General features: G+C 31.0%; 1 non-coding gene across 1 annotated transcript; it reads right to left on the bottom strand.

Moving 5' to 3' along the window:
• Nucleotides 1-1,149: 1,149 nt before the first annotated feature.
• Trnai-aau (transfer RNA isoleucine (anticodon AAU)) lies at nt 1,150-1,223 on the bottom strand. Its single transcript has one exon. It is a non-coding gene; the product is annotated as a tRNA-Ile (tRNA).
• Between the last annotated feature and the right edge of the window lie 18,786 nt (nt 1,224-20,009).

The raw sequence follows: 20,009 nt of genomic DNA, 5'->3' as shown, positions 1-20,009 counted from the left end.
TTTTGACCATATCCAAAAATCTCATTTTTTAAGCTGGTTTTAAAGTTTTCCTATCTGTCTTATGCTATTCCACCATCTCCACCAACGATGTGCTCCGTGCGCAGGGTTGGGGTGGAACTACGTACCCAAATGTCTTATCATGCTGATAGATAAACACGTGCACCTGTCTCGTAGGAATCTGCGCATGCGTCAAAGCCGCAAATGAGTGGCGAAGGGAGATATGGGTTAGCAACGGCAACGGCAACGTCGTGATGTTTCGGAGTTCCGCGATGTGACAAAGTGGTCACGAGCACCTCCACATCATAATTTGGAATAGATACTTTAATTTGTTAGTTTAGGGAAAAGTTAAATTTAATTGAACTAGTTTGGACGAGCGCAATAAAGCTCTAACGTCATGAAATTTGGTATTTAATTCATATTATTATAATTTTTGATACAATTAATTAATTTAAAAATAATATTTAAATTATTTATGGGGTAAAATAGAACTTTAGTGGAATTACGTTGCACGTGCCTTAACTATTGGGGCTTTTTTGGAACTAAACTTTCTGAAGGAAAAATTTCAAGGAATTTCACGCGTGTAGCTCATCGTAGCTATCTGAGGCCAAAACAAATAATTTTGAAAAATTTAATCCACCAGATTGGTAACAGAGTTAATTAATTCTCAGTTTTTTAACTGAGGGGAAATTTATATAGACATTGTCTATTGCAGCTCTAGGTCTTTTTCTAGAGCTGGGTACTGCAGGATCATAAGCAGGTAGATTAAGTAACTTGTTACGAATCTGGGGCAGTTTTTCGAAGAAATTTATTGATGTTCTTCTAATAAATTCCGAAACAGGTTCAATTTTGAGATCGTCATGTAAGATCTTTCTCCTGATATACCAGGGGGCGTCAACAATCTTCATCAGATGCCTATTTTGAAAAACTTGCAACCTCTTAATGTTTGTGGCTGATGTCGCCCCCCATATTTGGGAGCCGTACATCATTATTGGTCTTAAAACAGCTTTGTAGAGCAGAAGCTTGAGCCTAATCGATAGCTTACTCCTAGGAGAAATTAAGCTGTTGAGTTTAACACTCGTTCTAGTAGCTTTGGTGAGGGCTGCTTTAATATGACTATTAAAGCTTAATTTTGCGTCTATAAAGTATAAATGGCCCATAGGGGGATCGAACCTACGACCTTCGCATTATTAGCACGACGCTCTAACCAACTGAGCTAATGGGCCGGCTATGGGTTAGCAAAATACCGGTTTGGAATTTTCGAGCGGCATCTGATTGGTTATTTTCTTTGTTTTAGAAAGATACAGATACTGATAGACTTAACTTCATTTTGTTTTGTGTAATTTCATTGCTTTGATCTGTATATCTCGTCTCGTAGAAGTATTGGCAAAAATCTTAAACTGAAAAAATGATTTTGAAAGTTTTGACTAGTTAATTCCGGTTCAAAAATTGATTCTAATGAAGAATTTCACCCATCCGAGAAACAGTACAATTAATTTAATTAACCATTTAACTTAGTCTACCAAAGATGGCAGATATATACTTTGGAGGATGAAAATGTAACCCTTATTACTACTTTTGGAATTGCTATGCAGAATTTTAATCAATTAGAATTTGAAGGAAATTTTGGCTTTTTTCCTTGATAACTCCAAAATATTTTATTGTAGAAAAATGATTTTTTTTTTTTCATCTTTTCAAAATTGAGAAAATGGTTTTTACAACTATACCTATTTAATAGTCGCATAACTTTTTCCTAAATTTTGACAAATTTAAAAAATATATATGTATTTTTTTTTTCTAATCTTCAACAATAAAGTAGATTAGAACCCAGAAATTCAAAATTCTGGCACTGCTTCAGTAAATATTTACCCATGTGATTCTTTTCCATTATCGATGGCTAAGAAAAAAGGATTCTGTTTAGTTAATTTGTGTATAATTTACATCATGATTAAGAAAGTGATGTTATAATACCACCAAATATTGAAGATAGTTGATTCGGACAGTTCGAACATATTGCCATGTGACTGGATTCCATTGAAAAGGGCCTGGTATACAATGAACTGAGCATACATAAAATCACTGTAATAATACGGTTTTGATGCCAATGGAAATTTGATGCTTAAAAATATTTTTTTTGCTGGAATCATGGACATAAAATTATATCAAAGAGATTTAATTTAAATTAAATATCACCAATATTTTGAGCGAAATAGCCGATCGCCAAAGGCAGACAATAACAGTTGTCTCAAAATTAATGCAACATTTGAATGTTCCCCGTTCGTGCAGTAAAGTGTTGGCAACACTATTAAAAAATCGTTTGACAGTTGATAGTTTAGGGTTAATAAAAATGGAACGTTGCACGATAGAACAACGTGTTAATGCAAGATTTGAATTAAAGGAAAAACATTGTTTTTTTTCTTTAAATTGTTATATTTCTATTGAATTGTAAAGTACATTGCGTAGAATTATGTATGGAATAACACATAGAGCAAACAGCCTCTACAGCTTTGCAGGCACATACGCACTCTTTTGTCGAAATCTTCCATGACCATTTTGCATAAACGTGGTTGAATTTCGTTGATGCAGCATTGAATTTCTTCTTTCAATGCACATGTACTTGTGGTCCTGTTAGCATAGATCTTTGACTTCAAATAACCTCATTAAAAGAAATACAATGGTGTTAAATTACACAATATGGGGGGGGGGGGCGCAATTCTTAAATTTTCTAACTGTGGTCACCAGACTTTCATTAATTTGTAAATATTGTTCAACAGTGAAAACACATTGCTCTATTTTGTAATGCTCCATTTTTACTAACCAATGCTCCATTTTTAACCCAACAATGAAAACACATTGCTCTATTGTGTAATGCTCCATTTTTACTAGCCAATGTTCCACTTTTAACCCAACAACGAAAACACATTGCTCTATTGTGTAATGCTCCATTTTTAACCCAACAATGAAAACACATTGCTCTATTGTGTAATGCTCCATTTTTAACCCAACAATGAAAACACATTGCTCTATTGTGTAATGCTCCATTTTTAACCCAACAATGCAAACACATTGCTCTATTGTGTAATGCTCCATTTTTACTAAATGTTCCATTTTTAACCCAACAACGAAAACACATTGCTCTATTGTGTAATGCTCCATTTTTACTAACCAATGCTCCATTTTTAACCCAACAATGCAAACACATTGCTCTATTGTGTAATGCTCTATTTTTAACCCAACAATGCAAACACATTGCTCTATTGTGTAATACTCCATTTTTACTAACCAATGCTCCATTTTTAACCCAACAATGAAAACACATTGCTCTATTGTTTAATGCTCCATTTTTGCTAACCCTAAGCTATCGGTTGTCAAATAGTTTTTTCAGTAGGGTTGTCAATAGGCTTTACTGCACGAATTGTGGTAAATTCAAATCTTGGGTTCATTTTGAGATACCCTTTAGCATGAATAAAATTCCCATATAAATTGCATTCTATGAACAACAACTCCTAATATTATTATACCATTTCTAGGGAAAAAAGTTATTTCTTTCACAATCGATTATTATTTCTATAACTTCCATAAACGCATAAAATTTTATTAGGAATAATAAAATATTCCTCTATAAAGCACATATCATACTTTTCTGTAGAAATTCCATAGGAATAATTTGGGCCATAATATCGCCCTCTAAAGGCATTTTAAGTTTCCAAACTCAGATTTTATCGCTCTCGCTTAAAGAAAGCGGATTTCGTACTATGCTTCCCGGAGCACAATAAAGCTCCAACAACACACAGCGATGAGGAAAATTAAACATTAAAATTTCAAATCAAGCTTCTGTCAAAACAAAAGTTCCCCAACAAACGCAATTTCACACGAGACTCCATGCATTTCAATTGGATATTCCGGAATTAGACACAAACCTCACCCAATAAACTTTTCTAGATTTTCCAGTTTTAATGCAAGTAAATCCTCTTAAAATCAAGCCTCTTGCACCGCAGGTCCGCGATTCCCCCCCAAGATTAAAACGCGTCTGTATCGCGTGAGCTTTATTTTAACTGACGTATGTGTCGAAAAGTTTTGATTGGGTTTGCCAAAACGAAATTTCACGCTGTTAACGGCGCGAATATGAGCCTTGTACATCTGCATATGGGGGAAATGTGGGGAAAGATTGAATTCGTAATTGATCCGTAGATTCGTTTATTTGCCAGAATCGAAAAGATGTGCAAAATGCAAAAGTATCAAAAAAAATATGAAAGAAAATTTGAAATGTTTAATAGATTTCGGTTTTGCATTACTTAATTCCTAGTCATATGGAAATAAATATGTAAATCAGGCTTATTATATAGAATACGTCATTTTATCTAGAATACGAGGGCATTTCTTTTTAAAATAAATATAAAAGTAAGTTGGTTCTGGTATCCGATTTTTTTTTTAAATCTACAACAGAAAATTAGAAATGCTTAATAAATGGTGGTTTTGCCCTAAGTTACTGTGAGTCCTAAAGAATTAAATATAGTAAAGCAGGCTTATTATTAGGCCATTTTATCTAGAATTCGAATGCATTTATTTTGAAAATTAATATAAAAGTATGCTGGTTATAATATCCGATTTTTTAATGTTCTACAACTTGTTGTTGTTGTTGTTTATAATGGCACTTGCCATGGACAAGCTCGCTGACGAAGTCAATGATTTTAAGCCAAGGGAGCGTCTCTTGTTTTTAGTAGCGTCAACTAGGGCCAAGAGTACGTCTTAGCTACTCACGCATCACATTCGCTTGCACAACCCCTTTTTACAGGGGAGCACATTCACACATCTCACAGATAGAACAGGAAGAACAACCATGCCCGAACCGGGACTCGAACCCAGGACGCCCAGGCCACGGGAAAGACGCGCTACCCCTATGTCAGGACGCCGGCGTTCTACAACTTAAAAATGGCAATGTTTCATAGATTTTAATTTTTGCATTAAATAAGTGAGAGTCCTAAAGAATTCAATATTGTGATGATGATGATGATGTCGTGTCCGCGTTACCACGGAAAGGCGGTGCAGTAGCTTCTGAGGGTAAAGACCACTGAGCACCCGAGGGCAGAAGTCTGACTTCTAGCCCATATGAAGATGAAACTCACACATTCGCTTGCACAGCCCCTTTTTACAGGGGGGCACATTCACATACCTCACAGATAGAACACAGATGAAGAACAACCATGCCTGAACCGGGACTCGAACCCAGGACGCCCAGGTTATGGGGAAGACGTGCTACCCCCCATGCCAGGACGCCGGCATTAAATATTGTAAAGCAGGCTTATTATTAAGCCATTTTATCTAGAATTTGGGTGCATTTCTTTTTAAAATTAATATAAAATGGGGTTTCCTTAATCTACAACAGCAGATTTTTCCTTAATCTGCAACAGTAATGATTTTACTTTATAAAAAGTATTACAATATTTTTTTTGTTTTTAATACTACATAAAAATATTCATTATTAAGATAAGTTAACGCTTATGTTGGGATACTAGAATCCACTTTATTTCCTTATATTAATGCAGTTTAAATGTCTGTTTGATTCAAGTGAAACGTAAGATCTTGAAATACTAGCAATTTATGAATTTAATTTTGAATTTTTTATTCAGAATATTGCGCAAGAAAATTTTATGAATAAACTTATGAAAATTTATGAAATTTGGCATTAAGCTACAAATTTAGAAATATGATCGCATGTCAAATCTTACTGATTTAAGTCTGTACTTTCTTGAGTTACTGCATTTGTTCGAATGTATAGATCGATTGATGCCCAATCCCTTAACGGATTTGATTGAAATATCGACACTTTAGATATTAAATTTGTGTGCAATATTTATTTATCTAGCTCTTCATATTTTATGGCAGCAATTTTTATTTGTCCTTGAACAGACAGACAAACTTCGAGTGAAATTTGATAGAAAAATCTCCAAATTTGATGCAAGAATCACTTATCGACATTTGTTTCACCCAAAGCGAAAACCGATAATTCTTAAAAAAGAATGTTCATTTTTGAGGTGCCGTGTTCACAAACGGACAGGTGACAAATTTAATTCCAAAAATGGGTTTTTATCACAGGGATGAAACGTGAAAATTTATCATAAAATAATTAAAGTTAAAAAAAATTTAAAAATTTGAAGAAAATTTATCGTTTAAATCTTTTAATGATTACATTCTCTTTGAATATTTCGTGTAAAATAAAGTAAAACTGAATGCTAAAATTTTATTTTCACTACAGTTTAATAAAATATTCATTATGTAGCATAGAACATTCAAGTTTTTGATGCAAATCTCCTAATAATTATAAAAAGAACTAATATATAATATTTATCTGGGGTTTCTCTAATGAGAAAAGTTTTGAAAAATCCTTCCAGAAATCGAAAAAAAAAGTCATTTTTCCCAATTAAATGACGGAAAGGTGATCTACTTAAGATAAGCAAAAAAGGTTTTAAAAGTCACCCCTGTTTTTCATTTGTGACATAACATTTTATAATTTTCGATTCGGTGAGAACTAGGTCGTTCGGAGGAATTCGACTTATTTTGGATCGATTCAGCCATCGAAGGATGCATTCTTTAATTGTAATTTCCGAATGTAATATAGAACGGTTTTCGCAAAACAGTATTATTAGGAATCATTAAATTCTCATTATTTTGGATGACTAACTTCATAAACAATTCTTTTATTTCGAGAAAATTTTGGTTGCATCATAGTGAATATAATTATTGTTTTCCTTTCCATTAACTTTTCATTTTAATAATACTAATCAGTTTAATAGAAAATTCCAGAAAGTCAGAAGCTTTTAATTACTTCTGTAATATATGGAATTAGGTTTATATTACACAATACATTTATATATTATATAATCCATTAACTGAATAATTGTTTTAAGAAGGTAATGTCTTAAATAATGTCATACCTAGCTGTTTAAATCAGTTTTAATGTAACTACATTATTTATTTTCTTGAAATGCATGGAGTATTTGATATAAGAAAATCAGTATGCAAAATAGATCATCTAGATTGAATAAAAATGTCTAAAAGAATAAATAAATAAATAAAACCCAACTACAATGGTCACCACTCAATCCTTTGACCACTGTAGAATTCAGTGCCATTGAATTAATTTCTTATTTATTAATTTGAGTTTGTTGAATTATTCACACTTTATTAGCACAAAATGTCCACAAAAGTATTCACAATACTGCATAACATTCATAATATTGAAAAACATTGTGAAGATTTCGTTCAATATCTCTTGCTAGTGAGATATTCAATGGAATAATAAAAATATACATAAAAATAGTAATATAATATTAAATTAAAGTTAACTAATAATAAATATTAAAATTTTCAGTAGAAAAATTGCCAAATATTTGTGGTCTGAAGTTTTCACTTAAATATTCCTTATAAATTATTAATGAATTTTATTTTCTTCCAGATAAAAATACATTTAAAATGCTATGCATTTCGAGAAAGAGAATCATGGTACATTAAATTCCCTTTATTCAAGTATTCCACTTTTGCTTCTGACATCAAAAATAACTGCTGCATGTTTTGAAAAAGAAATTGCTAGAATTTCCTTTGTGTTTAAAAATCTCATAAAGAATTCGCTTTTATGAAAAAGACTGGATACTATTTATTTTTGCAATTTGAATTTTGGCGTAAACATTATTATTTAGAGAATGCCTTAATAATAAATAAATAGTTTCATAGTTATTATTGGATGCATTTACTTGACTAAATTATGAAATAAAAAACAATTATAAAGATTGAATGCACTATCAATAAAGCAAACGATTTCCTATTTATGAAACAAAGTATCACTTATTTTTATGCATTGAAATATGAAACTAATAACATTCAGATTCAACGTATTATCAAAACGACTAAGAGTTTTATAATAGTGAATGAATTATTTATTATTTTTGCTGGTTGAATTTTTAAATTAATAATATTATGAGCACAATAAAAGTAATAAAAATATGAGCAGCGGTTTATTTTTATACGCTGACAATTTCATCATTTTTATGCATTAGAATCTGTAACAAATATGTTTATACAAATTGAATATATTATCACCAAATCAAAGAGTTTGTTTTTACATATTAAGTTATACATTTTGATATGGATTAAATTTTGACACAAGTATCATTATGCTGTGTTGACAAAATGTATTATCAGCAAACAGTATGAGTAAAAATTGGTGTCACCTAGTGAACTGTTATTTTTCTCTATTAAATAAGTGTGATTCCATTCTAACTATCAGTCTATAAAAGATTTATTGTTAAGTTAATCATCTGAAAATTTGTCCTAACAAATGGAAGTAACGAACATCAATTTATTCGTGCAACTTAGTTTAGTTAAAATTAGCATTATTTTACTAAAATCTAAAAAACTTTTTTTTCAATATTCTATTCTATTCTATTTCAATATCCTGGCAATGATGGCTGCGAAAACTCTGGAAATATTTTAATAATATGTAATATAATTTAAATTATAAAATGTGTAACCAATTAACCACTTGTTTCAGAGTTTAAATAATCGAAATGTTTTTTTAATTGTTTTTAATCACATATCGATATATCATTCGTTTTATAATTTTGTTTGTATTTTAGAATATATTTTCTAATTTACATTATATCTCCACGGATTATTCAATGAAAAGTTTTCTGGTTCAACAATAAAGCAGTGTACTAAAACAGAGAAGAAATTTTCAAGCTCTCAAAATTATAATGTATTTTTATACATCCAATTATATAAACAGTAAAAGGCAACAGCAGTTTCTAAATGTTTCTAAATATATGAGCACTTAAACAAATTTTATCATTGCTTACTTGTGAAGTTAAACGTTACCTGTAAGTACGAAACAATTCCAAAACTTAAAAACATAAATTTCTTGTTAAGAAAAATCAGACAGTTTTTTGATATTTTCTTACACAACAATGGAAGAAAAAATCAAGGTGGAAATATAAAAAGCATCAATGAAAAAAATATCGGTTTCATTGAAATCAATAAAATTTTTATTGTAAGATATGCTTTAAAATATCTTTGAAAGTTAATCAAATATAAACAAAAAAAATTACATATATATCAAAATTTATATTAAAATATTTTACTGAATAATTATATATATATATCAGGAACAAATTACATAAAATATTTCATGTCAACATTTTATCAACTCTGATTTCTGTGTACTAGCCAATCACCAAAAGAGTTAGTTTTTCATAAGATTTTAGAGGTAAAATTGTTGAAAAAAATAATTTTTTTTTTAATATCCTTGCGGCCATTTTTCATTTGTTCTTTATGAGAGATGGATTGAAGAAATCCTGTTCTTCAATGATAACGTAATGAAATGTATTTTCATATAATAAACATTCCATTTTTAATCCTTAAACTTGCTAAATATATTTTCTTTTTTAAAAACCAAAACTTATATGAAATAAATCTGAATATTCAAATCCGGTATAGTAATAAAATATATTTAAGCTTTATTTTTTTTTCCTTGACGCTTGAGTTTTATATGACGTTATAAAAAGTAATATATATTTTATTACATCATAAAGAAATACTTTTATCTCTTTAATGAATACATAAAATTTAAATAAAACTATAAAAAATAAAACCGACACAAAAACGGGGGCGTAAACTACTTGTAGCATAATAAAATAATGTAAAATGATATGCAAAAAATCTGTATAAAATAAAACGTGCTGTAAATAAAGTTCCAAACGAACCAGAAAAAGCGCGCGAAAAAGAAGAAGAAAGCTAAAACCATTACACCCCGTAATTAAATGGAACATTCCGGTAATTATTTCGAACGTTCCTCTTCTTTTTATTATACTTAAACTCATATCTCACTTCTAACTGCAAGAAAAATTCCTCTTCCAAGAAAGACTAACTTCGACTTTTGGAGGAAAAAAAAATTAATAAGAAATAAAAAAACAACTCAACTCAACCTAACGAAAAAAATATTTCTAAGACCATTTAGCCTCCTAACTTTCTCATAACGAGTAAACGTTTTAAATTTTAGTACTAGCCAGAGTAAAATAAATTTTTCCATTACTTTTTAACCCTAACCACTGGCGGGTCTTGGAAAAGAATTCTAAATGATTATTTACATTTGGCGGTTTCTCTTCTAAACCCCTAATTTCGCTCATTTCGCTAAACTTTGAGTCTCTGAAATTAATTTCCCAAAGTGTTAGCAGCTTTAAGTGTGTTCATTTGAGAGCGGCTATAAAAGGCCCAGCGGTAAGTTAAAATTGCGAGTTATTTATTTTCATTTCCTTTTTAAGCGACATAAAATTCGAGAGAGCTTCAAATTTATGAGCTCTTTCTTGAAAGAGTGGCTCCTTTAAATCCACTAATAAAAAAATACAGGGCTTTACCTAAGTGGATTAGTATTTTTTTTTTCTTTTGTGACTTTTTCCTTTTCTGTATGCGTAGAGGTCCTAATGGTAGGTAGTGATCGATTGGTTTGATTTTTAAAATGACCTAATTTTGAAAGTTTGAAATGCACTTTTTAATAAATCAAAGTGGAGTTATACCCACCAGTAGGGCAATTGAATTATAAATTGAACAATGAGCAATATTTTGAGCTTAGCTTCGTCATGTAGAATAAAATATGGAATAGTACAAGAGAAAAACGTATACAGATTAGAAGTGTATTTTTTCTAATTGACATTTAGATCCAAAATTAAACATTTCTTTACAATCTAATGACAAGACCATATAGACAATTTCATAATTCTTATTCGGAGAGTTTAGATTATTTTTTTACTGAAACTTTTAATATACAGTGCACTCTCCGGTATCGGGTTCGCTACTATCCAGCCTAGTTTTCTTTTATTATAATTAAATGAGGAAGGCAAGGCGGCTCAGAATCAATCATTTATTAAGGATTTTTTAAAAAAACTAATAACTAAGTTTTGACTCTTATCTTAGGATTAACTTTTCCTATGTGTGTAATTATTTATGAATGAAAAATAAAATCAGTTTGAGGCAGTTTTCTTAAGAACTAGGCTTACGATTTACTTCAACGTTTTGTTTATGATTCCCGTTTTAAAGTTAAGCATTACATAATTTATCTTAAAATGTGAACAGTTTGTATCTTTTATTTTACTTTTCCGCTAATAGATTCATGAAAGGTGCAGTACTAGTAGTAAAAATGCTAACAGTTTATATAAACATATATAAAATACTAATGTAGAATCTTCTAATTTAACCCTTTCCAAGGCCATGGGAAGTATGCTTCCCAAAAAATTTATCAATCTTTTTTCAGTTCTTTATCTCATACAAAATGATGTGTCTTGGTTTGTCACTTAATTATTAATTAACCAAATTAATTAATTAAATTAAATGTATCTAATAAGCTAAATGAATCCCTTTTCTTATTCTAATTTCAAGCCTAAAAATATTTTAACATAATATGACTAGAAAAAAATGGCCCTTTAAAGGGTTAACTCGACACATTATCGGCAACTATATATATGATTCACCGGGTTGCGGCCGCTTCACATTCTGCGTGACTTGAGATAAATGGAGGGCTTAGTATTCAATAAGAAGTAAGAATTATGTATTATCATAATTAAATGAAGAAGGAAAGAGTCTATTAAATCATCTGTTAAATATATTTCAAAAATTAAAAATTGTAAGTTTTGATTCCTATTTAGGGTTACTTTTTCATATCTGTGTAACCATTTATCAGTGAAAAATAAAACCAGTTTAATCCAATTTTCTTAAGAATTCGTCCAACAATTTACGTTAATGTTTTGTTTATGTTCCCTGCATTTAAGTCGGGCATTACATAATTGATGTTAAAATGGGAACAGTTTATATCCTTTAACTTAGTTTTTCTCTAATAAATTCTTGAAATGCGCAGTGCAGTATATAAACATATATAAACTACCAATATAGGGCCTTTTACATTAACACTTAACTCGATACATTACCGACAACTACTTCTATGATTCATCGCGGCTGAGTACACGTTGAGATAAATGGAGGGCTTAGTGCTCAATAAGAAGTGAGAAAATGCGTATTATAACTGAGTTTTTGGTATAAAAACTTTGTCGTCTGGAATTGGCATGCAAAGAAATGAGCTCATAGAACTCCGGCCTATCCGGTTGTTTTATTATCCGGCTTGCTCTTCCACCCCATTAGGTCGGATACTCGGGAGTGTACTGTATACAGTTTAGAAGTGTACTTTTTCTAATTGACATTTAGGCCCGAAATTGGATATTTATTTACAATATAATAACAAGACCCAAAGCAGAATTTTATTTTTCCTATTCGGAGAGTTTGAATTATAAGCTGAAAGTTTTTAAAATACATATAATTATCTACATTTTTAACATATAATTTTGCTAACACGTTTCCTTTGAACTGGAATTAAATTTGTGAAATAAATAGGTTTGATAACAGCATGTTGGTAATTTAAAAAATATATATATTATTTCTTCCGCTTGAGTGATTAGATCCAGAACTGGATATCGATTTACAGTCTAATGTCATGAGCACATGCAGATAAATTCACTGAAGAATTAATGTCACATGGCCCCTTCGTAAACTCACGATTTGCTTACAGTACTGATTTCAGGTCGCCAACATTGATAAATTATATCTTGTCAAAACAAAAGTAAGTTTCATTTTAAGTTGCATTTGCACAATAAACACAGAATATGCTGGCACATGGCTAAGTATGTGAGTGGCAAAATTAATTGGAGATGTCGCACAAATTGTTGAGGCTGAGACCTTTCCCCAGGATTTTATTTTCCAATACATTTTAAACTTAAGGCTGGTGGACAAAACAGATAGCTGTTTCCTGACATATCTTGGACTACAGAACTTTCAAATGAAATAAAACTTTTCGAATTAAATACGGTCATTGTGTTTGGAGAACCTTGTCAGGGCCTGGTTCCTGTTTAGAGTATACAGTGAAATATTTTTGTTTCTTATTTTTCTTGAAAATATATGTAGAAGACCAGCGAGTAATGATTTATCTATAGGTCATGATATTTCGCACGAAATAAAAATAAATGAATACTTGTACAGGGGCTGTTGCTGGAATACTCAGTTGATGCCTTTTAACATAGAAAATGTATAATGAGCAGTGCTTTTGTGCTTTCTTTAAAAATGAAGATTGGAAATGGATAGGCAATCATTGATGACATGCTTACAGGTAATAAGCTTTCTGGTAAAATAAAATTTGGCGAAATCAAACAAGTGATTGGATCTGGAAAGCAGGTTCTTTTGCTTTGCCAATGATTTTAAATATGTAGACAAGTAAAAAAGGACGTTTCTTAAAAAATAATTATTTTATTTATTTTTTAACTCTTACCATTATTTTAGATAATGTTAATTCATTAACATTCATAAAACTCGCACAATTAGGCAATGAAAATGAAAATGGAAAAATCGATTGTTTCTATTAAATGGCTGTAGAAATGAATGCATTTATGGTAATTGCTTAATTTATTGCTTATGAATGTAGAGATACAACATATACTTTACACAAGTTCTTAGCTCTTTTTTAAATCATGACTTACTTTGAAGTGCTAATTTCTCCACGGACCCATATATTCGTAACCTTTATGTGCTCTGAAATCCATACGCCACTAAGAATTCCGCGCAATATACGCAATGGGGAATTAGCAAAAGGATTATAAACCGAAGCGTTCAGATGTCCTCTGTCTGGCAGCTCACGTATCGTGAATATTTCTGCAATATGTTCTAAACATCAAATGGCGCAGACCGAACTCCCAAGGTCTTTGGTAGATTTCATTAATAGACTAGAATCGGAACTGTCTGGCTTCTTAATTACCGTTGGTCTCATTCGGATGTCTGCTATCCAAGAGAATGGCCGTCGTTCTTATCCTGGACGATAAATCACCATAGTCAGCAAATTTCTGCTACATTTAAGTTCAGTTTATGTTTTTGTATTTGGTTGTCAATTATAAAGTTTTGACGCCATTATTAATAAGTAATTGAGTCAATCTATGAAGAAAGGAAAATGAGGAATTCAGAGCTTTATCTGGACCAAGAATAATGTAGAATATGTGCGTTTTGGCGCTCTATAGACCGAGCCGTTTGATCTAGAGATATCAATCTTGATACAGATATACTTTGAAAGATGGATATGATCTTCTGGGTGAATTTATTGAATTTTTTATTAGAAATATAAATAATTAAACAGTAACCGGGTTTGAACTTTTTTCTATGGTGAATTCCAAAAATATTAGAACACGAATATTTATAAGCATTTTTAAAATAAAAAGAATCATTTTAATAATGATAATTTTTTGCTGTATAATTTTATCATTAAATTTTAGGCCGAGATAGCCTAGTTGGTAGGGCGTTGGATTCGCGTCCCTTGTGTTGCAAGTTCGAACCCCGCCAGCCGAAGACTCCCCGCTTGCTTGGTGGCTGACGCGAGTATAAATCTGTCGTGGTCACAAAGTCCTCCATGTCGAGAGTAATACCACTGGGGGTACTGGATCAGGGATGATCGTTCTCTGATTCAAGTCTAAATTATGATCTGTGGATGAGTGAATGAAATGCGTGAATGAAGTCCGCCCCGTAAAAAGGGTTGTGACGCGCGTGTAGCTAAGTTGTTCTCTTGGCCCTAGATGGCGTTACTGAAAAAACAAGAGACGTATCCTTGGCTTAAACCATAAATAACTTCTTAAAGTCGGTGGGCTTGTCTAGACAAGAGCCATTAGAAACAACAGCATTATTGAATTTTGATAATTTTTAAAATATACTTTTCTTTCATCATTTTTAACAATATTTGTTGTAATGAAATTGAAATGTTTTTCATTGCCTCTTTAAATATTTAATTGAGTGATTGTTATCTGTTAAAGCAAAAAGATTCTTTTCAATTTATATGCAATTTGTATGTGAAACAAGAAAGTCAAATTATAATACCAAAAATATAGCCTGGAAATGAAACCAATTACGTTTCTATTGACTCGATGGGGTCTGATTATAATAGGAAGATACATTCCTATTATAATATGAGCAGTACATAACATAGCACATGAATAATATAGCTGCTTATCTGAAATAATAATTTTATATTAATTGTGAATTTTATGTCGCTAAATAATATAAACAAAGGAATAACTCAATAAAAATTATTTGAAATATAAACAAATAATATGCTACTTCATACATATATTTCTAACTGCATTTAAAATCGAATGATAAATGAAAATAGTGACACAATGCTATCCAATCTAAGCTTAATTTCAATTCATCTTTTCTGTCTTCATTATAATCTATAGGAGAAATATACTCTCCCAATTGGCTAATAATAATCTTAATTCCATTATTAAAGGCTAATAATAATCGTAATTTCATTAATCTAAAACAATTGTTCTATGCTAGATTTAGAAAGGTGGATTAACCTCACTATTCCTTTGAATTCCGGCATCTTAGAACATGGAAATTTAAAGTTTCACTTTCAAATATAAGAAAATTTCCCAAACGCCCCAAAATAAAACCGCAAGGTTCTTTTAGAATTTATATACAAAAAAGAATTGATGGTTACTAAGCAAATGTTTGCTCGGACATCTTTTGAGAGATCTCAGTAAAAAACCCTAGCACCCATAATCATTTGGGCGAGCATCTCGAACAGCGAAGCATGCGCCACGAGTATTCACTTATATGATTCTGAACGAAAAGAGGATGAAATTTCATTGTGATATTTAGACGTCTCGGGAGCTGTCGTAATTTTGTCAAGTGGATGTTTGGATCGTTTTAGTATTGACGAGGACCGCAGTGTGTTAGGTTTGACTCTGAAATCTCTGAAAGATTTGAATTAAAAATTTTTTATTGCAACGTAGGGTCCGTTGTGTTGATGGGGCGTAAAAGTTTAGGTAACAGTTTTCCGATTGAAATGCTTCCTGGTGGTCAGATATATTCTAATGAATTCCTGTTCCTGTTGATTCAGATTATGTTTCTGTCAGATGTTCCCTAATGCTCAGACTCCCATCTGATGAGCGATACAAAAGCTGCATCATAGCATTTCATGCTTTGTATACCAGCTAGCACATAAAAGAAAAAACAATACTAAATTACAATTTTAAAAAAGAGCAAAAACTGAATTTCAATCAAATTTTGATATTACTTCGTTTTTCCAGGTCAGTGACAATGCGTGTATTATAAAATGATAATGACCGCGAGAGAATCATGATATTTACAAATTCTCTATGACCACGAGATAAACATGACATTTGAACATTCTCTAAGTCATACATCACTTATCTATTTTCCCAAATAGATGCTGCCTGCACAGAGAAAGTAAGGTACTGAAATGGATTAAAAGAATTTAAACAATACGCTACATCAGTATTGAATTACACAAAAATTCGGTTTGTGTAAATGAAACAAAAAACATTAAAAAAAATCTTGAAAGGATACAAATTCTAAAGCAAGTATTTCAGAAAAAAAAAAAAAAACGTTTCTTGCAACAATATCAAGTTAAAATAGTTGAAATAAAAAAAAAAAAAGAAACGCAGGTAAAAGTTTTAAAAAGCCAAAAACTTGAAAAAAAAACATGTTAAAATACATATGATATTGAATTTGCAGACTTTAATTTTTTTTTTAATCTTTTCAAAAATTAAATTTTTTATAAACATTTAAAGAATAAAAGATACATTTTTTTTATCTAATGGCCACGAGGACATTACGCACGCATTTGAAAATCACGGTTATTCAACATGCTTTTATATCATCTATCTGTGGTTTTTAAAATACTTTGTGATAAACACTTAAACTGCTTTCAGAATAAAAAACTTGGACTACGTTTTGAAAAAGCAAAAATAAAATTTAGCATTTATTTTTTTCTATTAATAATTACCATTAATAAAGCAATTAAAACTTATTTAGTTTAGTTATATCAATGTCCCATTTTACAGCAACAGTATGGCTATTATGAGACCGAACTCGTAATTTTGAACCGCGATCAGATAACGAGGACGACACCTGAGTTGGCACGCCTCTCCAGCTTCCACACCACACCAACGGGAGGGCGTTTATTCCCGACGTATTTAACGTATACCAGACACGCTTACACGACGTTTCTTTGGTGGAATCGGGCCTCGAACCTGAAACCCTTCCGCTCCGCAGCCGAGATTTACTACCAGGCCATCGAGCCCCTTCAATTAAAGCTTGATTTCCTGGTATAGATAAAAATAGGACAAGAAAGCGATGTGTTACTCACCAAACAACGAGCATATTGATATATTGCATTATACATTGATATATGATATTACATGATGTGCATTAAGTGAATTCAGTAATATAATACTGTCACGTAGATTCTATAGTATAGAACTGAATGGCACACACAAGAGGTAGAGCTAAACCAATTTATAAACTCAACTCTGAACTGAGAACCCAGTGAATGGCAGATCCTCTGCTTTTATACTAGCAGGAAAAGTTCCAGAATACTTTTCTGGAGACAGTAAGAAAAGTCCAGAACACTTGTCTGGTAAACTAAAGAAAGGTCCAGAATCTGCTGGAACATGAAATAAAGGAAAACATAAAATCAAGTATTGAAATATTTACACAGAATGTGAATGACATTGTCTCCAGCGAGATTCGAAATCACAATCACTTAATTATGAGGTCAGTGACATGACCATTCGGCCATGGAAAGTGGACAATGCGGCAATACAATCTTTTTAATACAATGCAAAACAGTTATCTGAGAGAGAAAAAAATTTCAAATTGGAAAATTCATATTGAAAACCTTTTCAAAATCATTCATTAAAGAATTCATTTTCTTTAAATCTACCAATATATTCATAAAACTTCCTTTATTCCAATTCAACTTCTTGCCTTATAATAAAGATATCCAGAACATACAACTGAATAAACATCTTCCTCTTATTCCACATAATTCTGCAACAGAATCAAACTTGAGATATTGCACCTAAAATTTTATATTCTATGTATGTCCTAGACTATTCTTGTAAGCATTCTTTCTAATTCAATATAAAACAATTTTCTGAAAGCGAAACAAAAAGTAAAAGAGGAAAATTCATATTTAATTCCATTTCAAAATAATTCATTCCTGAATTAATTTGCTGTAAAGTATACCAATATTTTCATAAAACGTTGTTTATTCTAATTCAAATTCTTGGCTTATCATAAAGATATCTAGAATATGAATCTGAATAAACATGTCTCTCCTACTCCATCCTACGGTGCATCGAAAACTTAGTATCAAACTCGAGACATTATACCTGAAATTTCATACTCTATATATGTTCTAGACTCTGTCGTGTAAGCATCATCTAAGTGAACAAACATAGACGAGTCTGTTAGCAAATGGAATTTGACCTCCGTGTTAATTGATTTGGGAGAACTCTATGGGGAGTTCTATTTGTTAGCCGCTGGTATGCGAATTCTACATGGAATAACTGGAAACTGGACGGACAGGTTATGCTTACAGTAAAGAGAAGAACTACTGCAAGTTGGAATAATTGGATCCAGTTAATATAGCAGCTGTACAAATTGAAATGAGTCATGCTTTGTTAAATAATTATTGCAATGACTTGAGTTAAATATGGGCATTGAGTTTCAGATTGAATAGGCTACGAGTAAAAGAATAAAAGAATAATTTAAACGGGAGTGATCTCTTAGAAGTGTTCTTGCTTATTCTATAATAAAATGAACTTGCGTAATATTTAACTGTACTAGTGAACAATTGTAACAAAAAGATCCATTAGAGTATGATATTTTTTGGCTGTCAATTCCTGGGTTGCGGTTAATATGTACATATTTGAAAATGTAATGTGTATATTTATTTTTTTTAAACCAAAATTTTAAACTAAATTATTATTGCTGTCAAAATCAACGACAAAAATTTATATATTTAAACTTCCTTGCTTTTTTGAGATTTCGCATTTATATGCTACTGAAAATACAGACAGGCAGACTGCCAACCACTTACTGGATTTGGTTCCTAATTTGATGCGTGTGTACAATTCAAGTGTTGTGTTCAAATTATATTTAGGAACACAGAAAGACAGATTGCTCGGAATGGATTTCTTTCAAAATGTGACAGAAATCTATAAATATGGACAGAAATAATTCCAAACATGGACAGAAATAATTTGGACTCAGTGAGGTCTAAAGCATGGAGATTTGTCAAAATCTCGAGTTCAAACTTTTTGACATTTGAATTATTTTCTATTTATATGTTTCGTATAGGACAAAGAAAAAAGGCAAATAAGTCATAGCAAAAAACACTTCATCAACGACCTAATAATTTATCCTAAATTCTTCATTTTCTATAAATCAAACTTATCTGTAAGAAGACCTATTCTTTTTAAATTTCTAGCGGAAGTAATTCATAACTTATTAAAGGGTTATATAAATTTTTAATCATTATTTCAAAAACCCCTTTTAAGTTTAATTATCAAATGGAGACTGAAGCATTTATAAATAAAAGGAATAAAAGTAAAACATGAATGACTTCTCTTTGATAAAATATTTATGATATACAATTGAATATTAATAAATATAAAATATAATGTATGATGTCCTCTGATTTTACATTGGATCCTTGTATGTTTTATGAAATAAGATAATGATTTATAAAACAACATATCATCTTCTTTGTCTTTTATATGCTTAATTTAGTTACAAAATATATTTCATTCAGAAGCAAAACAAGGATTATTTTGAGACAGAGACATTAATTTCAGTCATGATTGAATAACGAGGACGGTACCTGAAGCAGAATACCCTCTCCAATCGTCGCTTTCGCATTAGTGGTGGGAGAAGAGATAGATCGGAGACTCTCGACAAGATCAATATCTTAAATCAGGTTTTCACATATCATCAGATTTGTGGTGTCATCAAGTCCGAGAGCTTATCATCAAATGCCTAAAACTTATCATCAAAAAACGAGGGCTAAATCACCAAAAGCAGAGTGCAAATTAGCAAGCCTTCATTTATTTTTTGGTAATTTTTGTGCAATC

Source organism: Argiope bruennichi, chromosome 10, assembly GCF_947563725.1.
Source record: "Argiope bruennichi chromosome 10, qqArgBrue1.1, whole genome shotgun sequence".
Classification (NCBI taxonomy): Eukaryota; Metazoa; Arthropoda; class Arachnida; order Araneae; family Araneidae; genus Argiope; species Argiope bruennichi.
This window is presented reverse-complemented; position numbering and strand designations above follow the sequence as displayed.